Source organism: Cydia amplana, chromosome 13, assembly GCF_948474715.1.
Source record: "Cydia amplana chromosome 13, ilCydAmpl1.1, whole genome shotgun sequence".
In the NCBI taxonomy this organism is placed as follows: Eukaryota; Metazoa; Arthropoda; class Insecta; order Lepidoptera; family Tortricidae; genus Cydia; species Cydia amplana.
This window is the reverse complement of record NC_086081.1, coordinates 9,631,696-9,650,714: the sequence shown is the minus strand read 5'-3', so window position 1 is coordinate 9,650,714 and position 19,019 is coordinate 9,631,696. Positions and strand designations below refer to the sequence as shown.

Here is a 19,019-nt window from a genome sequence, read left to right as displayed (position 1 = left end):
GGGACGCGGTCAATGTCGTTAAGTCTGCGAGGTAGATAGATGTGTGGTTTCTTTTATATTTCTTTATTTTGCGATAGAGGTTTTGGTGTTTTCCTAATTTAAGTTTAGATGCACACATTTAATCAATTACTGGATTATGGCGTATAAAATGTACAATGAGAATTTAATCTGTAGGTATACAGAATTAATCAAACACTTGTTATGCTTAGAACGCTTGAAAAGCATTTTCTGGACTGTTTTTACTTAGATTAAATTCTAAACTCGACTCTGATAGGAATATAAGTATCCGTTCTTGATCGTTACTTTAGTATTGTATAGTCGTTTTGGTGCACCACAACAAACAATGTAATACAATGCGTAGGTACGAAAAGTAAATAATTTTGGTATTAATTTTTCCCGTTTACATGATCCCCTGCTCATTAAAATCTCCGGAGGTACCGGAACTAATTTAATTGTTTCCAGAAGGCAGATTAAGTCATACAATCTTTATTCTACTATTTGTAACATGCAAAAATAGCATAATTTAAAATGTTCATTTTGAATCTCCTGCTTACGTAGCAAAAAAAAAGTTTACGTACCTAATTAAAAAGTTATCAGCGCACGTTTTTAATTGGTGTTCTAGGACCACCCGAGAGTGCATATAATTGGGACTGACAGTCGCGCGTCACTTTTGATCACGTGTGATGCAAGGAGACACGGGGTCGTATTTTAGATGTATAATATAATGACATCTAAGTGTAAGGCCTGAGTAGACGCTCGAGTTGGGCGTGCAGCGGGGCGGGGCGTGCGGCGTGCATGTTAAACAAATACAAGCGTATAGGAGCGGCCTTAGTGCACGCTGCTCAAATCACTTGTGAGCCCCACGCCACGCTGCACGCCCCGCCGAACGCTCCGCTTCGAGCGTCCACTCAGGCCTTACACTAAGAGTATTTTCATTTTTAACAAGCAGGAACGCCTGCGAACGATGCTATTATGCTTAGATTTTTTTTGCTGGCCATGGATGAGGTCTTGGTGGCTCAGATGGCAGCGCGCTGGAGTATCGATCCAGAGGCCGTGAGTTCAAATCTCACCCAAGACAGTAATTTTTCCACTTTTAAAAGCTAAGAGTATATTCGACTAGTCAGTGATCGTAACGTAGAATAGCAAGTTACAGAAAAGTTAAGCTACGTTAGCGTCACCTGACATCACTTACTAATGAAACGAAACTGCCTCACGTTTTGTGAAAAAATTATGTCATTAGCACTAGCGGTCAGTTGAATTCTGGTATGTTACTTAAATATTACAGTTTCGGGTGGACTGTTGGTATTCTGGGTGAGTTTAGGTGGAATTCCGCCACTAGACGACACAAAAAGACTCAATTAGGTTATTTACGCTTTATCTCTTTCTTAATATGTACATAATAAGTCAAAATGACAAATAAAGAGAAATGATTATTAGCTAATAGGCTTGCAGCGCATTTATGCATAAAGGTGGAGGTTCGCGCCACGAGAGAGACAAGCGACCGAGACAGAAGACCGCGACCGTCACTACACACCACAGAGACAGGAGACAGAAACGCGTCTTTCTGTCTCTGTCTCGCCGCGAACTGTCGCTTATATGTTGCCTATGGTCAACTGATGGTCGCGGTCTCCGGTCGCGGTCTTCTATCTCGGTCGCTTGTCTCTGTCGCGGCGCGAACTTCCACCTTAAGCGACAGTTCGCGGCGAGACAGAGACAGAAAGACGCGTTTCTGTCTCCTGTCTCTGTGGTGTGTAGTGACGGTCGCGGTCTCCGGTCGCGGTCTTCTGTCGCGGTCGCTTGTCTCTGTCGCGGCCCGAACCTCCACCTTAAGGGGGTAAGTAGTTAAAACATATGTCAGTCGTCTTCGCGCAGTACTCCTATTCGCTAGGTGCACGACTGGTGCTGCCCTCAATTTGGCGGACTTTCTACTTAAATCTTATGGAGTAAAATTAGTTCAAGCGGCTGCCGCTAGTACTAATGGCGGACATTCCATAAGATTACCTGTGTTTGTGACGATCAGCGCCACTTCCCCCTCCACCGACTTCGCACCTTGCCAATAGGGTCTTAAATGTTTTAATGTGTGTCGTCATTAATTTCCTTTATAATCTTAAGCGATAGCGTTGTTTATGTTCACGTCGCAGACAATTTCTCTCGTTTTATTTATTCGAAAAGTTAAGATAAAACTTCACGTGTCGGAGTTTGTCGGCGTTATCGCAAATTTCAAGTTTAAATTCGGTAATTTATCGCACCTCCGTACATTGTTTCTTGGTAACTTGATTAACTTCTTTTACCTGTTTCGAGCGTAACTTCGTTATAAAGCTTATATTTTTCAAAGTATTTTCACGTGACAAAAAGGGTATTCAATATTGATGTGGCAAGCTGTAGAGGTATTGGGGAAACTCAAAACGTGTGTGCACGTAAGAAGTAAATGTAGTTGTAGGCGTTTATTTATTGTATCTGGTTTCAAATATGTATTAATTTTTTGTTTTGTTTACACACTACATATAAATAACTACTATTTCTAAATTGATGCTGAGATAAAAAGCAATATAGAAATGCAAGTATGGTAGAAAGACAAGCATTTAAATGACAAAGATGAGCGAATAATAATCATACATATACTTAAAATCCTACTGTAGAAGTAATTGTACTGTAAAACTTGCTGTTGCAGTTTTTTTATTACTTAAAAAGTTTTCTCGTAAAAAATTCAAAAATAATTTTTAAAGAATTCCCTGTCAAATGCAATTTTGTTTCAGCGGAAAAAGCTTTTTTCTGAATTTGGGGCTGGTGTGCGAAGCCATAGGGTCTACCACGGAAAACTCTTCCTATAACGAAATTTAGATTTCCCTTTTTCTCGCTATGCACTGAAAATGTATCATATAGAGTATACAAGAAGATAATAACAAGTTAATTACAACCCGTTCTTACGTGGTATTACAGCCACAAGTGGGCTGGAATCAGTTTTATTGCACCGATTACACTCTAATGTCGGGGTACGTACGATTTCTCTATACATTCGAGTACAGGGTTTATTACAAAGGAGTAAGGTGCAAAAGTATAAACATATCTTTGACGTCGACTGTACCACGGTAATTGCTGTAAACGGCTGCGTAGGATGAACAAGTGAGACAGATTGTTTGATAAATGTCTATGCAATGAAGCTATCGTGGTTTTATAGTAATACTTCATTTACATGTATGCACGAACATACTTGTTAGGTATAGATATACCTAACAAGTATGTTGTCATTAAAATACTAATTCAAGTGCGAGCTGTGTATTATTTTAGAATACAGTGCCACGTGCATTAATCCTGAAAAGATATCAAAATAAAGTGTATGTCTCTCTCTGATACAATTTTAAAACATAAGATGGACAACTTATCTAGTTTTAACGAGCGATAAATGCAGTTACAATATGCCTTCTAACGCAGATTTAACAAAACGTCGGTTTTAGGATATTGATCAAAATTTTGAATTACTCAATGAGTTCAGCTAATTATTATCTTCAGTGTAATTGAAAGCCTAGCGTTTCTATTTATTACCATCCTTCTGATTAATTCACCATAGCCGGTACCAACATAGATAACCAGTTATTAATTATGTTAAAAACTCACTCGCACCGCCATTGCCATGTCGCAATGGTGTACGCAAAAACTGCTAGCATTCGCAAGATTTCACCATAAACCAGTATACATTTGAACTGCAGTTACGCTTAGTTGGTAAGGATCTCGAAGTCAAGTTATAGAATACGGCTGATAAATGCTTAGTGAATAGATAAGCTTCGTCGTTTAGCTTCTTGTGCGAAGCAGGCTCGGTCACATTCTTAGACCCACCCCACTGAGATTGCTAACTACACATTAATCTAAAAGGCTTTTTTATTTATAAGTGCCCATTCTTGGAGTGCGATTTTGATGTCGAGATGCGCCGACATAGCAACTATTTAATGAATGTTTATTTTGAACCGAAACTCTCGAGTAGTGTTTCTATATTCTATTCTTATAAACCTTTAATATTTCAACCACTGAGTCAATTTTATTTTTATTTGGCTAATGCCACAGCAAACCCAAGCACGTAACCTAAGGAACGGCTATAGTGTGAAAAGAAACAACAAAACATTTCCCAAAATACGACAGCAATAAACAAAGTAGCATTATCTTAAACTCCCCACAAAACAGAACGATTATATATCATCCCAAAGCCAACATCCCGAAAAGACAGATTCGTTTAGCGTTTGAAACCCCGTGTAGCGTTACACACATCGACCCATAACAAATTTCACTTTGAAGACAACAAATGAATGAAACGGCTGAAAGTAACAAGCACACAAATCACATGGATTCCAGAGGGTTACCAGCCGTCGGGGCTTTTACTGAAATTTCATGAATTTGTAACATTTGCCTGAATGCGTAAGAAAAACAAATGTTCGATTTTTTGATAAATCAAAGAAATGCTGACGACTTATAGGGGTATATGTTACCTGGACTTTTTTTAAGAACTATTTATTACATATAAATATTATATTTAATATGACCGATAACACCGTTCTGAAAAAATGTTTCCTGCTTTGAGATTTTATTGCAAGGTAGAGCGTATCGTATTTGTTTATTATATGTATTTACCTTTAGGACCTTTTTGAGTAACTAACAAGTAAGTCGGTATCTGTAACTAAACTTATACTCTTCGTAAGTATATAAAGTTACACGCTATATAATCCGAAATGTTAAATTTTTTACAAAAATCTGGAACAGCAGAATTGTCAGGATTTATTCCTGTATCCCAGGTAACCCCAAATCCAGCCACTTCGCGGAACATATTTTATATGCGATAATATTCAGAGGCCGAAGGAATGAATTTATCGTTATTACACGACCCAGATGTGGAATTAAGAGACTGCTTATGCGTTCCCTAATTATCTGATAGCTTAAAATTAGTATGTACAATGTAGCTTAATTAAATTAAGGAGTGTTACGTACCTAGAATCGGTTTAATATGAAGCTTACTCATATAGCTAAATACGTAGAAAAGGTTTGACAAACCAAAACATTAGGTATCTATTTAAGGCTGCGTTTCCACCATAGATGTGCGACGGATTAGAGCCACGCTGAGCGAGGATAGGTACCTAAATGAAGTCAAGTTACCTTTCATATTCTGAATATGCTATCTATGGAAAATCTCTTTAAAAAAAGCTAGAGGATCGTTAACCGCTTCACAGTTGGTTCCGTTTTCTCATTTCTTTTGTACTTTATGCCAAATATACTTGACACCAGCGCAATACTAATTCCGTCACCTTTAATTAGCCGTTTGACAGTTTTACAGCCCAGACGATGACGTCACAGCGTCTGGGACTTTTGAGAGACATTTATTGAGTTTCGCGCAGCGCTCAAACAATAACAGAAACATTCTTTTAACGGTTTTGAAAATGCAAGATGATGTTGGATGGACCTTGGGTTCTTCAACAGACTAACTACACGAATGTCCGTTTTTGGCGACTATATATTTAACTATCGTTTCGCGATTTGAATCAACACAACAGCATTTATTTGATACAATGCTAATTTATATCAGGCGTCTGAGGAAGCTTATACCTACATATACCGCAAGACGTTCGATTCTAAATAAACCGTCCTGTCCTATCACTAAATCGGTTTATAATAATTATAATGCTAGATTGCGTGTACTTAGAAACTTTGCTAAGTTTCAGAATTCCTGTCTAGTTATCCCAACAGTTCTACGTCAACGTCTGATACATACTTACCCTGAGGGTTTTTACTTTTTATACATAACCGTAACGAACCCAGTAAGTCCAAATTATACTAAGTAAAAATAAAAGCATATGCCTTTAGTCTCCCAATTTAATTACAAACAGCTGCGAAATGAAAAATAAACAGTATATTTACTCGGGTAAAAAAGGTGCAAGTGTAAATGTTTTCCACAACGCCATTACTGCTATTAGAATAATGAAAATCCTGGGCATGGGCATGTGTCGCGGGACGTGTAATTTATTCACGCGTGCCATAGGATACGCGGAACAGAAGGTTCGCACTTCTGAGTTAAAATTGACGACCTCCATTCCCGGCACTGAAAACGAGGACAATTGATGAATGTGTAAAAGGTTGGGGGTCTAATTTTAGCACATTTTTAGTAACGGAAATGGTTGGCTACATACTTATTGAAATTTTGTCTGCTAAAAACATTACTGGGTCGTGTTTAAGCTCCAAATTTCCAGGAAGTGGCGCTCCGGGCCTTCGCCCCACTCGAAGCTCGGCCTTCGCAGGCGTCGATTAATCTAAATAACTGATCGATTGATGATTCAAGTTCGAATCGAAGTAGAGGCTTCGATCGAGGTTAAAATAGTCTTAGTACTTATGTGATTCATGCTTAATTAGCGCTGTTTTATTGTAGACACACGCATACGCGTACTCCGCAACAAATAAACAAGCCTAGTATGTAACAGTTAACGCCGCCTGCGCCTGCCGAGTGGCTTTTACTTTTCCTCGAGATGGCCTTTTTGATAAGCGCGGGCTTTCTTCACTGGGTATGGATCACGAGAGCACGATATGAGTTAATAAGGAAGTGCCGAAAGTAACACCGTGCTTAGTATGTAAAGTACGAGTATAAAGGGATGTTTTTTACGACGGGGGCCTTTTGAATCTCTCGCGCTGGATATAATATACGTATTTATAGTGTTGATCCCACACATATTTAATTAAAACAACCGGGTTTTCGACTCGACTCTAATAAGTTTTTTTTCTTATAAGATTTCGATAGCGAAACATTGAGTAGCAGAATGCAGATATTCGTCAGTTGTAAACATTCAAGAAAACATTATAGCTGGTCAAGCAAATCTTGTAAGTAAAAAAAGGCGCGAAATCAAATTTTCTATGGGACGATATCCCTTCGCGCCTACATTTTTCAAATTTGCCGCCTTTTTCTACTGTCAAGATCTGGTTGACCAAGTATAAATTATAAATAGGTAGTAGGTATAAATAAACAAAACAGAAGCTCAATCCAATTAATCCTTCAGATAAACGGGTATTAAAAAGCAATCAAGAAGGCGAATATCTTAATGTGCATCTGCCAAATTATTTAAATCGAAATAGTCCCCGTGCCGTCCATTGTTCCCGTAAATTGAATTTTAAAAATTGCAATAATACTATGATATTTGTTTATGCATAACCGAGTTAGGGTTAACATTTTTAGAATAACAACCTAAATGGAGAATGAAACAAACACATTTAAAACGTGTTAACATTCCGATTCCGTTGTCAAATGTTTGAATGTCGTATTATGGGATGAACAAATGTACTGCAAATAAAAAAGGCAACGTCATAGATTATAATTGTTCCTTTTATATTTGACATGACGTGTAGGCCCACATAACAATGAAACTTATTTGAACAGCATTGAATCAAGGTATCGATTTGCATCTAGTTGACCTAACAAATTACTATGATCGTAATTTGTTACACTGTCATACAATTCAGGTTTTCAACACAATAATATATTATGTATCCTTATTATTTTTGATTATTTATGCTCGAAAAAGAAGCTTGCATTGTGTTCAACGAATATAAATATATACATACAAACATGAACGCTGAAAACAATACACTCTTTTTGTTTGGGCAGTCGTGTAAAAATAAAAGAAAAGAACAACATCGACGGACATTATGAGTATTATGACAATTACACGCTCAGTCGGTTGTCAAATAGAGGCATTTATACCTACTACAGGTCGGTTGCACCAAACCGCCTGTCACCGTTAAAGCGTTCGCTAAATTTTATTGTATATATGGGAGTTTTCATAGTTTACCAGCACTAAAAAAATACCAACATTAGGTAGAGATCAATATAATTTTACTGAGCTGACACCCAATAGTATGTTTATGGAAATATAGTCAAATCAATACAATCACGTACCAGCTACAAACTCGTACTTGCTTTTTTTAAATCGAATACCCCGAGACCATTAAAAATAGCATGCGATAGCAATGAATCACCTCATAACTTACAAGAACGAGTTGAGGTAACTCTATAGGGGGTACCGTGTGAAAGAACGGAGACAGCATTCTATGCAATCACCGGGCCGGCTAGACCAGGGCCTTTAAAGGAAACCTGGCTCGTCCTGGATAGTCCAGTCTATGGAGAGATCGAGTCTAGCTATAGTCAGTGGTATTTCACTCAATTGATCGGGCGCGCGCGCACGGTTAATTTTTGCTCCGAGCAGTCAAAGACAAATCTCTCAAGAGTCTATGAGCAGGAAAGAGAACGCGTCAGCAGCATTATGCAAGCTGCCTTCCCACTGAGCCGGAGATGAGAGGAGTCGTACACGAATAGCATTGGTTGACAATTGACATCCAGCGGTATACAAAACAGAAACCTTGTTGATTGGGGTAAAAGCTAGGTCCATGACGGTCTGACAGGCAAAACCAAACAAATCATGGCGAATAGTCTTTTTACGCTTATTGGCACTACTCGCAGGGAACAAAAAACCGGCCAAGTGCGAGTCGGACTCGCGCACGGAGGGTTCCGGACCATCAACAAAAAATAGAGCAAAACAAGCAAATAGACGGTTACCCATCCAAGTACTGACCCCGCCCGACGTTGCTTTACTTCGGTCAAAAATCACGTTTGTTGTATGGGAGCCCCACTTAAATCTTTATTTTATTGTTTTTAGTATTTGTTGTTATAGCGGCAACAGAAATATATCATCTGTGAAAATTTCAACTGTCTAACTATCACGGTTCGTGAGATACAGCCTGGTGACAGACGGACGGACGGACGGACGAACAGCGGAGTCTTAGTAATAGGGTCCTGTTTTTACCTTTTGGGTACGGAACCCTAAAAAGTATGACTGACTCGTGTGGTGGGCAAAACAAGCCAATCACAAAAATAAATTCGACCGAAAAAGATCCATCTAGTCCCACAGTAAGATCATTAAGGCGTGTTGTAGGAACTAGATATATATAATATTTCGTTTTATATAAATACTTCAATCAAAAATATCACAAACGGGCCCATCTTGCTTTAACTCACCTCATAAATACAGTTTAGTCAAATCAGGTCCGAGGAATGCGACACTAATGAGATTTCTACATGCATGCTAAAACCGAAGACAATGCATGCTATTCATACCTAATGCCATTGTATTCGCCTAGTACTCTCATATATTGTAGGTACAGATAGGCAACATTCCTTAGCTATGAATCGTTATTTGGGAAAGCACCAAAATGAGTTTTTAATTAACCTTTTCGACACCAGCGACACAATTTGTTGTGTCAATGTGAATTTCAACCTTAAACACATGCATGGAAGTTGATTATGGCTTGCATAACATGTTGTATTCTGGACGTCTTTGACGTACTTGGTGCACGGTGGTGCAGATTTTATTCGTCACTGGAGTTCAAATGCTTTAAGTTTCAAATTGTAACCGGAATGTATCTTATGACAAATTCATTGCTAGTTAGTTGCTTTATTTACTGAAACTGAAAGTACAACTTATATTACTTGAACAGGCACCTACATAAAATGTATTTTAAATTTACGTTTCACATAAGCTTACGATCACGATGACTTACAAAGTTACAATACAAGATAAGATAACCACCTTCCACCTGCTGGGACATCAGTTAGCCGCGACCATGACCAGTAAAACCTGTGTCGAAACGTCGGTAAATATAGGAATGTGAATAAATTTCGCGTTAGACACGTCTATAAATGTGAGTTAATATGTATTCAAAACGCGAAAGTTTTAAATATTATAAGATAAGATTTCTCCAATGCCTTTAATGCGGTAGACCATGACCTACTTTTGGCTACTCTTACTCATTTGCGGGTTTCTTCTGATGCGACAAAGTGGTTCTTCTCATATCTTTCTGATAGATCCCAGGCAGTCCGTGCCAGCCGCTCGTTATCTGATTGGTCTGAACTGAGTACTGGAGTACCTCAAGGCGGTATTCTCTCTCCTTTCCTCTTTTCAATCTTCATTAATCTTATTACCGCTAAGATTCGATGCTCTCACCATTTGTACGCAGACGATCTTCAGCTGTACACGCAAGTTGACGTGGAAGATATAAACACGGCTATCTCAACAATAAATGCCGACTTGGATTACATTGCTGAGTGGTCTGCTAGCTTTGGCATTTGTGTAAATCCAGCTAAATGCCAAGCCATAATTTTAGGTAGCCAGCGGCAAATGTCCAGGTTGAGTACAGTACCTGTTGCTCCAATCCTTTTTGAGGATACTTTAATTCCGGTGAGTAGTCGGGTTAAGAATCTCGGATTAGTTTTAGATTCCAACCTTTCCTGGTCTGGTCAGCTCTCAGAGACAAGTCGGAAGGTCACAGGTACACTTAGAACTCTTTATAAATTTAAAAACTTTCTACCTGTAAGCACGAAAAAGATGTTAGTGCAGTCCTTAGTGTTACCAATAATAGATTACGGGGATGTGTGCACCACTAATGTCACTCAGGAATCGCTTAATAAACTAGACCGTCTTCTCAATAACTGCATTAGATTTATATTTGGTCTTCGTAAATACGATCATGTCTCCTTTTACCGCCGGCAGCTCAACTGGCTTTCCATCCGTCGTCGTAGGTCCTTCCGGATCCTTTGTGTCCTATTTTCGATCCTGTTTGAGCCTTCTGCTCCAGGATATCTCAAAAGTAAATTCGTGTTCGACACTCCGCGCCCAGGATGTGAGCTGCGTACCTCCCGCATTCTCAAACTGGCCATACCTTCTCACCGTACTGGTTTCATGACTCATTCTTTCGCCGTCCAGGCTAGCCGTCTTTGGAATTCACTCCCTCTAAATATTAGACAAGCTACTAGTAAGTTTTCTTTCAAGCGGATGTTACGTAAGCATTTGCTAAAGCAAGAGTTCGAATAATATCCATCATTATTATATTTATAGTATGTATTTTATAAATATGTGGTAGTTTATATATATTTTATTTATTTATGTAATTTATAAGTATAGTTTGCTTTTTTTTAACTCACTCAATATATTTTCTCTCTCTGCACCAATTGAAGGTATCTCTGTTTGGCCCTATGGTTGACTGGTAGAGAATGCCATTTGGCATTAAGTCCGCCATTTGTACATTGTTGTATATATTTTGTGCAATAAAGTTTAAATAAAATAAATAAGATAACTCGTAATGATTTTAGACAATTATAGACTTGTGGCGTTGAATGGGGTTATTTTCTAATATGTGCGTCGCTATTCATGCGAAAACCCATTTTTGTGCTGTTCTATAATTAAAATTAAAATGAAGTGAAAAAAGTTCATTATATACATTTATAGATCAACCTCCTGTTATTAACTTTTTTCGCGTTTCAAAGAGGAGTTCATAATGTATGGATAAAATTACCCGATAATTATGTTGCACAAAACGATTATCTAAAACAGAATAGAACATCCAATTTGCATGGGCTTTGAGTTCTAAATCTAAATATTTGGTCAGCTTCGAGCGCATTGTACATATATAAATACGAGGTCACTATGTACAATCTTTATATGCGTTTGTACGAACCGTATGTTAATACTTGCGTTAATAAATTAATTATTATTACTTCTAATGTGCTAATTACTTAGGTAAGATCGGTATCAAAATTGAGAACAGTAGCGGTACAAATATAATACACAGTTTTATTTTACATCAGGTAATTACTAATTACCTATATCTATGAATATAAATGGATTATACTCGTACCTATGGAGTACCTAGCCCATTTATTTGGCTTCTCTTTGCAGCCTACTCAATAAGTCCGTTTAAGTTGCCTTAAACTTTAACACCAATAACCCAAAACCCGACTATCGGGTATTTTATGATTTCGTTCTCAGGCCGGACGACCCGATAGTCGGGATTGTGGTAATACACCTTTATATGAAGAAATTTTTGTGGCCTGGCGCGGTAGTCTTGTTTGGCTGGATGGCAATGATGAATGTGTAAAGGTTCCGTCACACAGGCACGTTTTCCGGGCGGGGCGTGAGCGGGACGCGCCGCTTTTACATTTAAAAATCTGTTTAAAAAAATCATTGCTCTCTAGGGTTAAAACCACGAAGGAAACAGCCTCATACGTTCATTCATAACCAGAGTCTCTCTGTATGTACAACAATTAATCCCACATTTCTCCATATCTAAAATCAAAACACTGTCATCCATTATTAGTCACTTAGCGGCATATTGCACAGATTGTCAGATAGGCACGGCGGGCATCACTTAGAGGGATATTAAGGGGCATTAGTCGACTCCGGCTATGCCCGATACCTATATGGCGTAACGATGTGTGTATAATATGTATGTCGATGTTTGTACAGAGCGAAGTAAAACCTTATAAAGGCGTTTTTGTTCACGGTTAGATTTGTTTACTGCCGGTAATGTGTAGTGGTACAATTTTTCGCATTCTTACTTGGAGTTGTAGAAAAGTGGTTGGTAGTTAATTGTTAAGTTAATAAATGTAAAATATTGTTACACGTTTACACTGAGCATGTTTATATAGTTTTGGTAAAGATTACTTTAATATCGATATCGATAGAGGTTATCTCATTCTTTCTTAAGTTTTTAAATACATATATTATAAACGATTACTAAGGAATCTACAAATCACATATCATTATAAGAGTTGAAACCCGAGTTGAAGACACGTTCACAATCCATAGAAAAAACCGCCTTGAATGCTAAAGGCCTACAATGCCGAGATCGAATTCTCCAAGCCTAGCCTTGACTCCCAACCACGCTGAACTATGCGGCCTTGCCAGCCTGGGTTGTCATTACCATCGCTTACCTAGCTCGAGCGAGTCGACGGCTCAGTAAAACCAGTATAAAAGCGCTCTCCCAACGGCGTGGTTGTTACGGGTTTTATTACACTTGTGAGCGCGAAGACTCGACTAGTTTACGTTCATACTATCAATAGGAATATATATCCTTATTGAACAACTCTGCCATCCTGATAAAATAACGACCTATGCTTACTCTAATTCCATACACACATAAGCCCTTTTACTGGATAAAAATACGCTTTGCGCTCGCGCCTTGCGTCTTTTCGCAGGAATCGCGCCAGAAAGAGACGGAATATACGAAACCCGTTTCCCACACGCCGGAAGCCTTTCTCTGGTGATGATAATGTATGCTTTGTTGTATTGAGAAGATCGTTACGGTTTGAAAATAAGATTGAATGACCTCCTATAGGAGATAAATCAATCATTTCGGACGGCGGCTATTATTAAGAGGCGTTTGGGCGTAAAGCTGCTAAAGAAAGGGTTTATCTATAGCTGTACCTTGTTTTGCATATTACTGTGAATAGCGGAGATCTGACAAAGATTTAGTGCATAATATATGTCTTTGTAACTTCAGTTTTCTCCACCTTTTAACTGTAAGCTGGTATACATGCCGCAGTAAGATAGATAAAGCCGTTATATAGTTATAACCCTAGGGATATAATTATATGTCGTAACATAGTTATACGAAAGCGATTCATTACTATCTTACTAGGAATATAACTATAATACGTCTTTAGTTTAGTGATATAGTTATATTACTGGATTCAGTTTAGTGAAATAATTGTAGGTAGGAGTGCGGCGGTGCGGCGGAGGTATAGTTATATCCCTAGGGATATAGTTATATGCCGTATAGTACGTATTATAATCATATTCCTAGTAAGATAGTAATTGTAGGTAGGAGTGCGGCGGAGGTCTAGTTATATCCCTAGGGATATAGTTATATGCCGTATAGTACGTATTATAATCATATTCCTAGTAAGATAGTAATCCCATCAAAACATTACATGTAAAAAGGTGCAAGTCTCGCAACGCGTCTACTACAAAAAGGTTTTGAGATGTAATGTGAAACCAAGTCGGTTATTTTAATCAGTGCCAAGGGGTGTTAAAACTGTATCAAATATATATCTTTAATTTGTAATACATATAATGACTTGGCAATCGCACGTAATGCTTTACTCGTACCGTACTCGTAAATATGTGTAATTCTCGAACTGCAATTAGCGCTAGCGTTATGTTCAATTAGAAATATTTTTAATAGGTGACGATGATCCTTATGTTATTTTGCAGCCGTGCGATGGCCAAGTCATTATACGTATTACAAATTAAAGATATATATTTGATACAGTTTTAACACCCCCTGGCACTGATTAAAATAACCGACTTGGTTTCACATTACATCTCAAAACTTTTTTGTAGTAGAAGCGTTGCGAGACTTGCACCTTTTTACATGTAATGTTTTTGATGGGATTACTATCTTACTAGGAATATGATTATAATACGTACTATATGGCATATAACTATATCCCTAGGGATATAACTAGACCTCCGCCGCACTCCTACCTACAATTATTTCACTAAACTGAATCCAGTAATATAACTATATCACTAAACTAAAGACGTATTATAGTTATATTCCTAGTAAGATAGTAATGAATCGCTTTCGTATAACTATGTTACGACATATAATTATATCCCTAGGGTTATAACTATATAACGGCTTTATCTATCTTACTGCGACATACATATAGATATTATAAGCTTTGCAAAAGCAAAGTGATTTAGAATCATGAATCATCCTAGATCATAAACGGAATCGTTGGTGTCAACAAAACGTCATCCATCTGTTTCGAATGTCCTGACCCTAGCCTTGTAAATTCAAATTTTATGTAAAGGCCAGCAAAACAGTGTCGCCTTTAGTTTACTATTTGTCACGAACCCCCATATTATTAGCTCACAAAACGCTTTGAAACTTAGATATACCTAAGTATATATACACCGTGTTTTTATTGAATTCCGTTAACTTCGGGGTATGGTTAAGTACGTTTAAGAGAACTAAATGGCATAGTTAATTTTTTGCTTTTTTTTTACAAAAAATAATAAGTTTGAAAAGTAATTAAATGTAGCATATAGCGTCGTTGTAACACGGGCATTACATTTAACTCAACCAAACAATTGAAATCTGTGACATATCAATGTCATTTCGAACATCGATCGACCGAGATTATACTTAAGTTTAGTAGCAAATGTATGAACTCATTCTAAACACTAATCAATATGTAAACCGGCCCTAAGGCAAGTGTACACGCTTGTAGAGGCCTTATAGGAAAAAAATAAATTATTGATTATCTGCGAAATGGAGTTAATTAGAATATCGGTGTCTTTGAGAAAGTTACTTAATTTAAGCTCAGGAATGCACCCTTGAAATTAACGGAAATCAAAAAAAACACGGTGTATTTATAACGGGGAAAAAATCACTGTAAATTAGTGTCCGACCGAAACCAGATTTTTTGCCTAAACCGAAGGTTCGGTTTTGCTCTAGTTTCGGCCGGAACCGAACCTTCAGCCGAAACATGATTTTTATGCCGAAACCTAAACTCCCGTAAACTACTGTAAATTATGTTGCGAAAGTCCACGCGGTGCATCAGTACATCACTCAGCGGGCGCAGCATGGTTTATCGTTTATCGCCTGTCACTATGCCCGTCACTTTCGCACTTACATACTTGTTAGAACGTGACAGGCATGGTGACAGGTGATAAAAATGCAACCGAGCTGCGGCCGCAGATTAAACTAAAGAAAAGCCTCTAAAAGCTCCAAATTATTCTAGTGTCGTAATTATTTAAAGTAATTAGGTATTCGTTACTCGATAAGTTTGATTGTAAGCTATAGATACCAAATCTAAATAGTATGAAAGCGGTCTATGATTCATTCAAACAAGTTGGTACTTCAGAGTTTATTGCACTTCGAACAACTATTATAGTACCTATAGACGACTAGTGCCGGCCTATTATAGCAACCGTGTTAAGCAAGCCCACGTATCAAATAAACATACCAACGTGCCATATCCAAAAACGTTATACGTGCTGTTGATATTAGAGTACGCAAGCCCTTTTCGATTGCCACTAGGTGTAGTAACTTTCGTATAGAAAGCAAATCGTTAAGTCACGATCAACTAGTCATTCTCGGGCGCTTAAATAGTTGTTAATGTTACGTGGTCGTATTATTGTCATTAGGTATCGATATTATCGATTGAAATTAGTTCGGCAAATGTTAGGTATCAAGGCGAACTTCATATATATATATATACAGACACTGTTGTTTCTAATTACGTGTAAATAGGTATGTACACTTTCATACCTAACTCTTGGCATACCTACATAACATATATCTACTACGGGCGGTCACCGAAGGAGGGAGGGGGGTAAAAATTGTACCAAATGGATCATGTATTAGGCGGGTAAAGTCTCTTCGGAAAGAGAAGAGTCGTGAAATGTATGGGATCTAATACATTCTACGACTCTAGTGTTTCCGCATGTTCCTTGGCTTGATTAAGAGATTAATAAGCCACAATTTATAAAAATCTGTGGATAAATAAATAGTGTATTGGATGGAAAACAAAGATTAAACCAAATTATCCTTTCACAGGGTGTAAACCTTCATAACAATCTCTACAATACAATAAATAAATAATCCAACCCAGTGCAAGAAATAGGTTTAGCTAACGTTGCCAATTAGCACATAATCTCGTTGTTTTTCAGTTCCAGTTAAAGCCTTGTTTGAGTATTTGCGAGGGATATTTGCAGAGCTAACAAGTTGGAGTATTGAACCATAATAGACGCTGAAATGAGAATTGTTACCTGTTTTATTCTGAGAGCATTATTCTGTGCAAAGTAAAAGTATTCTGCTTAAATAGTTAAAATGGTTACCTAATTGATACTCAGTGGAGTATAATGCCTTACATTGTTGCTGTACAAAAAACTCCGATTCTGAATATTATATGGACGCTTAACGACAGGCCGCGACAATGTATCCACAGGAGAAATAAAAGTATGTTTATTTTTAACGCACTTAACACGTAGAATGCCTCATTTATCTCACACTCCCACACTACACACAGCCTTCCGGGTTTAATAAAACTCCCGGACATTCCCTTACAAAGCAAAAACCATCGTGAGAATCAACACTACCAATTCGCCACCAAATAAGGCAGCCAATCTACATAAGGCTCCCATGGCACGACAATAACAGGGAATAACCGCTGACCTTCCCGTATTGACGGCTGATCCCAAGCAAACAGGGGACCACGCAACCAACAACGGGCCGATCTCGTTTACGGGCAAACAAAGGCCATGTAATCCGATCTGAGGTGCAATTAACGCAGCTTACGTTTACCGCGTTCCACAATGAGCGTGAGTGTGACTTTAAGCGCGATCGCTGCTGTACTGATGGCGTTTTCTGGTATTCATATGTTTTTTTTCTCTGAGGCTGATTGAACTTACGTTGAATATATCATTTCGTATCACCCGCCTCAAGAAAAGTGGTTGGTACAGTCACCAAAAGTAGCGGATCAGACTACGCGTCAAAAGTATCTACTTGACTTAAATCATAACTCATTTGTACATACACAACTTTGGGAACACATCAAATTATCGGTTCGAATCCGGCCTTCACCACTGGAGCCACTGGAGCGCTTCGTCACTTTTTCTTTAATATACCTATGACATCGATTTCAGTTCATCTGTACGTTTTTCTTTGTTTGTGCTGAAGTAACGACTAGGCTAGGAGCTGTCAAAGAGCCAGTCATACTATTAAGTAATCCCAGTTCAGTCAGTTTATTACTCTTATCTTCCCACCCTCCTGTACCTAAGCGAGTCTTCTTAACTAAACTGTACTAGCCACGTTAAAAGCACCTTGACATATTGGTCTCTCAAGCTAAGACAATGCACTCGAGCCTCGGTTTGAGAGCCCTCGAGCAGCGTCGAGCAGTCTTCATAGCATAGTGCATCAAGTACGGGGCACGCTGGCTTTGGGATTAACTCGAGACTTGAGTGATCTTATGACGTCGATATTTGATACCAATTACGTTGTGTTTCGGTGCAATATTCTCGGTCTAACACGTCAGATTGTGGTAGACTTGTATCTTAGGCCCTCAACACACGAGGGCCTTAGTTTTGTTTACTTGTGGCTCCATATATCTGGCTTAGTGTAAATTAGTCGAATATTATAGAGGTATGTACACACGATTACTCACGTCATAGCTCAGGTATTAATTATAGCAAATGTCTTAGACAACATTGTTAAGATTACATTCGGATAAATTTGCAATACACTTCTTAATCTCCAGTATACAGCATACCTAATAACAAAACAACACTCCCACTTTTCTCGAGTAAAGAAAACGCAAGTCTTACTTTCAACGTCAGACTTTATTCTATCAAGCGGTAAAAAATCAAGAGACCCTGTTCAGACAACCAAAATTCAATACCAATTCAACATCGCACTTGGACATATGTGGTTGGTCTCGAGAGCGAGCAAGCGCATGTTATCAATGTATTTTTTAATATAACTTTAATATGTGAAATGCACATTTGTAAAGTAAAGCTCGGACGTTTCGCTTCCGCGCAGGAATGAAACATTATTAACGTCAAGAGCTGTGCAGCGAAGGTTTAAATAATTGCGCAGATCTGCTCCACTACAATGGATTATAAAACTAACTTTAGTAGAACTTTAGTAAAGGTAGAGCTCAGAGAAATTTCGTCTCGGACTTGGAAAAGCCCAACTGGGAACGATTCTTTATGCGCGTAACTAATGGCTATCTGCTATGTTGCACCGCTTATTTCAGACAAGTATAGCGATTACATACTGAATTTCGTGTATATACATGCATACATACTATTTGGCGTCTAAATTCCGCGTCTTCGCGCCGGTAAAGAGAGAAAGAATGAGATTTACGTGTAGTAAAAATGCTTTCACAGAAAAGTGCATATCTACATGCCTCAAAGTAGTTTTACAGAAAGCTGCAACCAAATACGTAGCACTACACTTCAAGTGCTGCTTTAAGAACAGAACAGAACGCAGTGAACGGCTGTCCTTTTATTTAAAATTTACTAAATAAAAGCTTGGATAATTGGATAATAAAATAGGTACTAAAGTCCGTAACATTTTATAGATGGTACATAGACATAGTAAGTCACAAAAATGACAACATAAACGCGTGTTGTTCGTCTTAACCTTAACAC

General features: G+C 38.1%; 1 long non-coding RNA gene across 1 annotated transcript in view; it reads left to right on the top strand.

Moving 5' to 3' along the window:
* LOC134653496 (uncharacterized) overlaps nucleotides 1–19,019 on the top strand; it is a 146,893-nt gene that overhangs the window by 39,023 nt on the left and 88,851 nt on the right. Inside the window, exon 2 of the long non-coding RNA XR_010097261.1 lies at nucleotides 14,768–15,230. This is a non-coding gene — a long non-coding RNA (uncharacterized LOC134653496). The remainder of the gene's footprint in view (nucleotides 1–14,767; nucleotides 15,231–19,019) is intronic.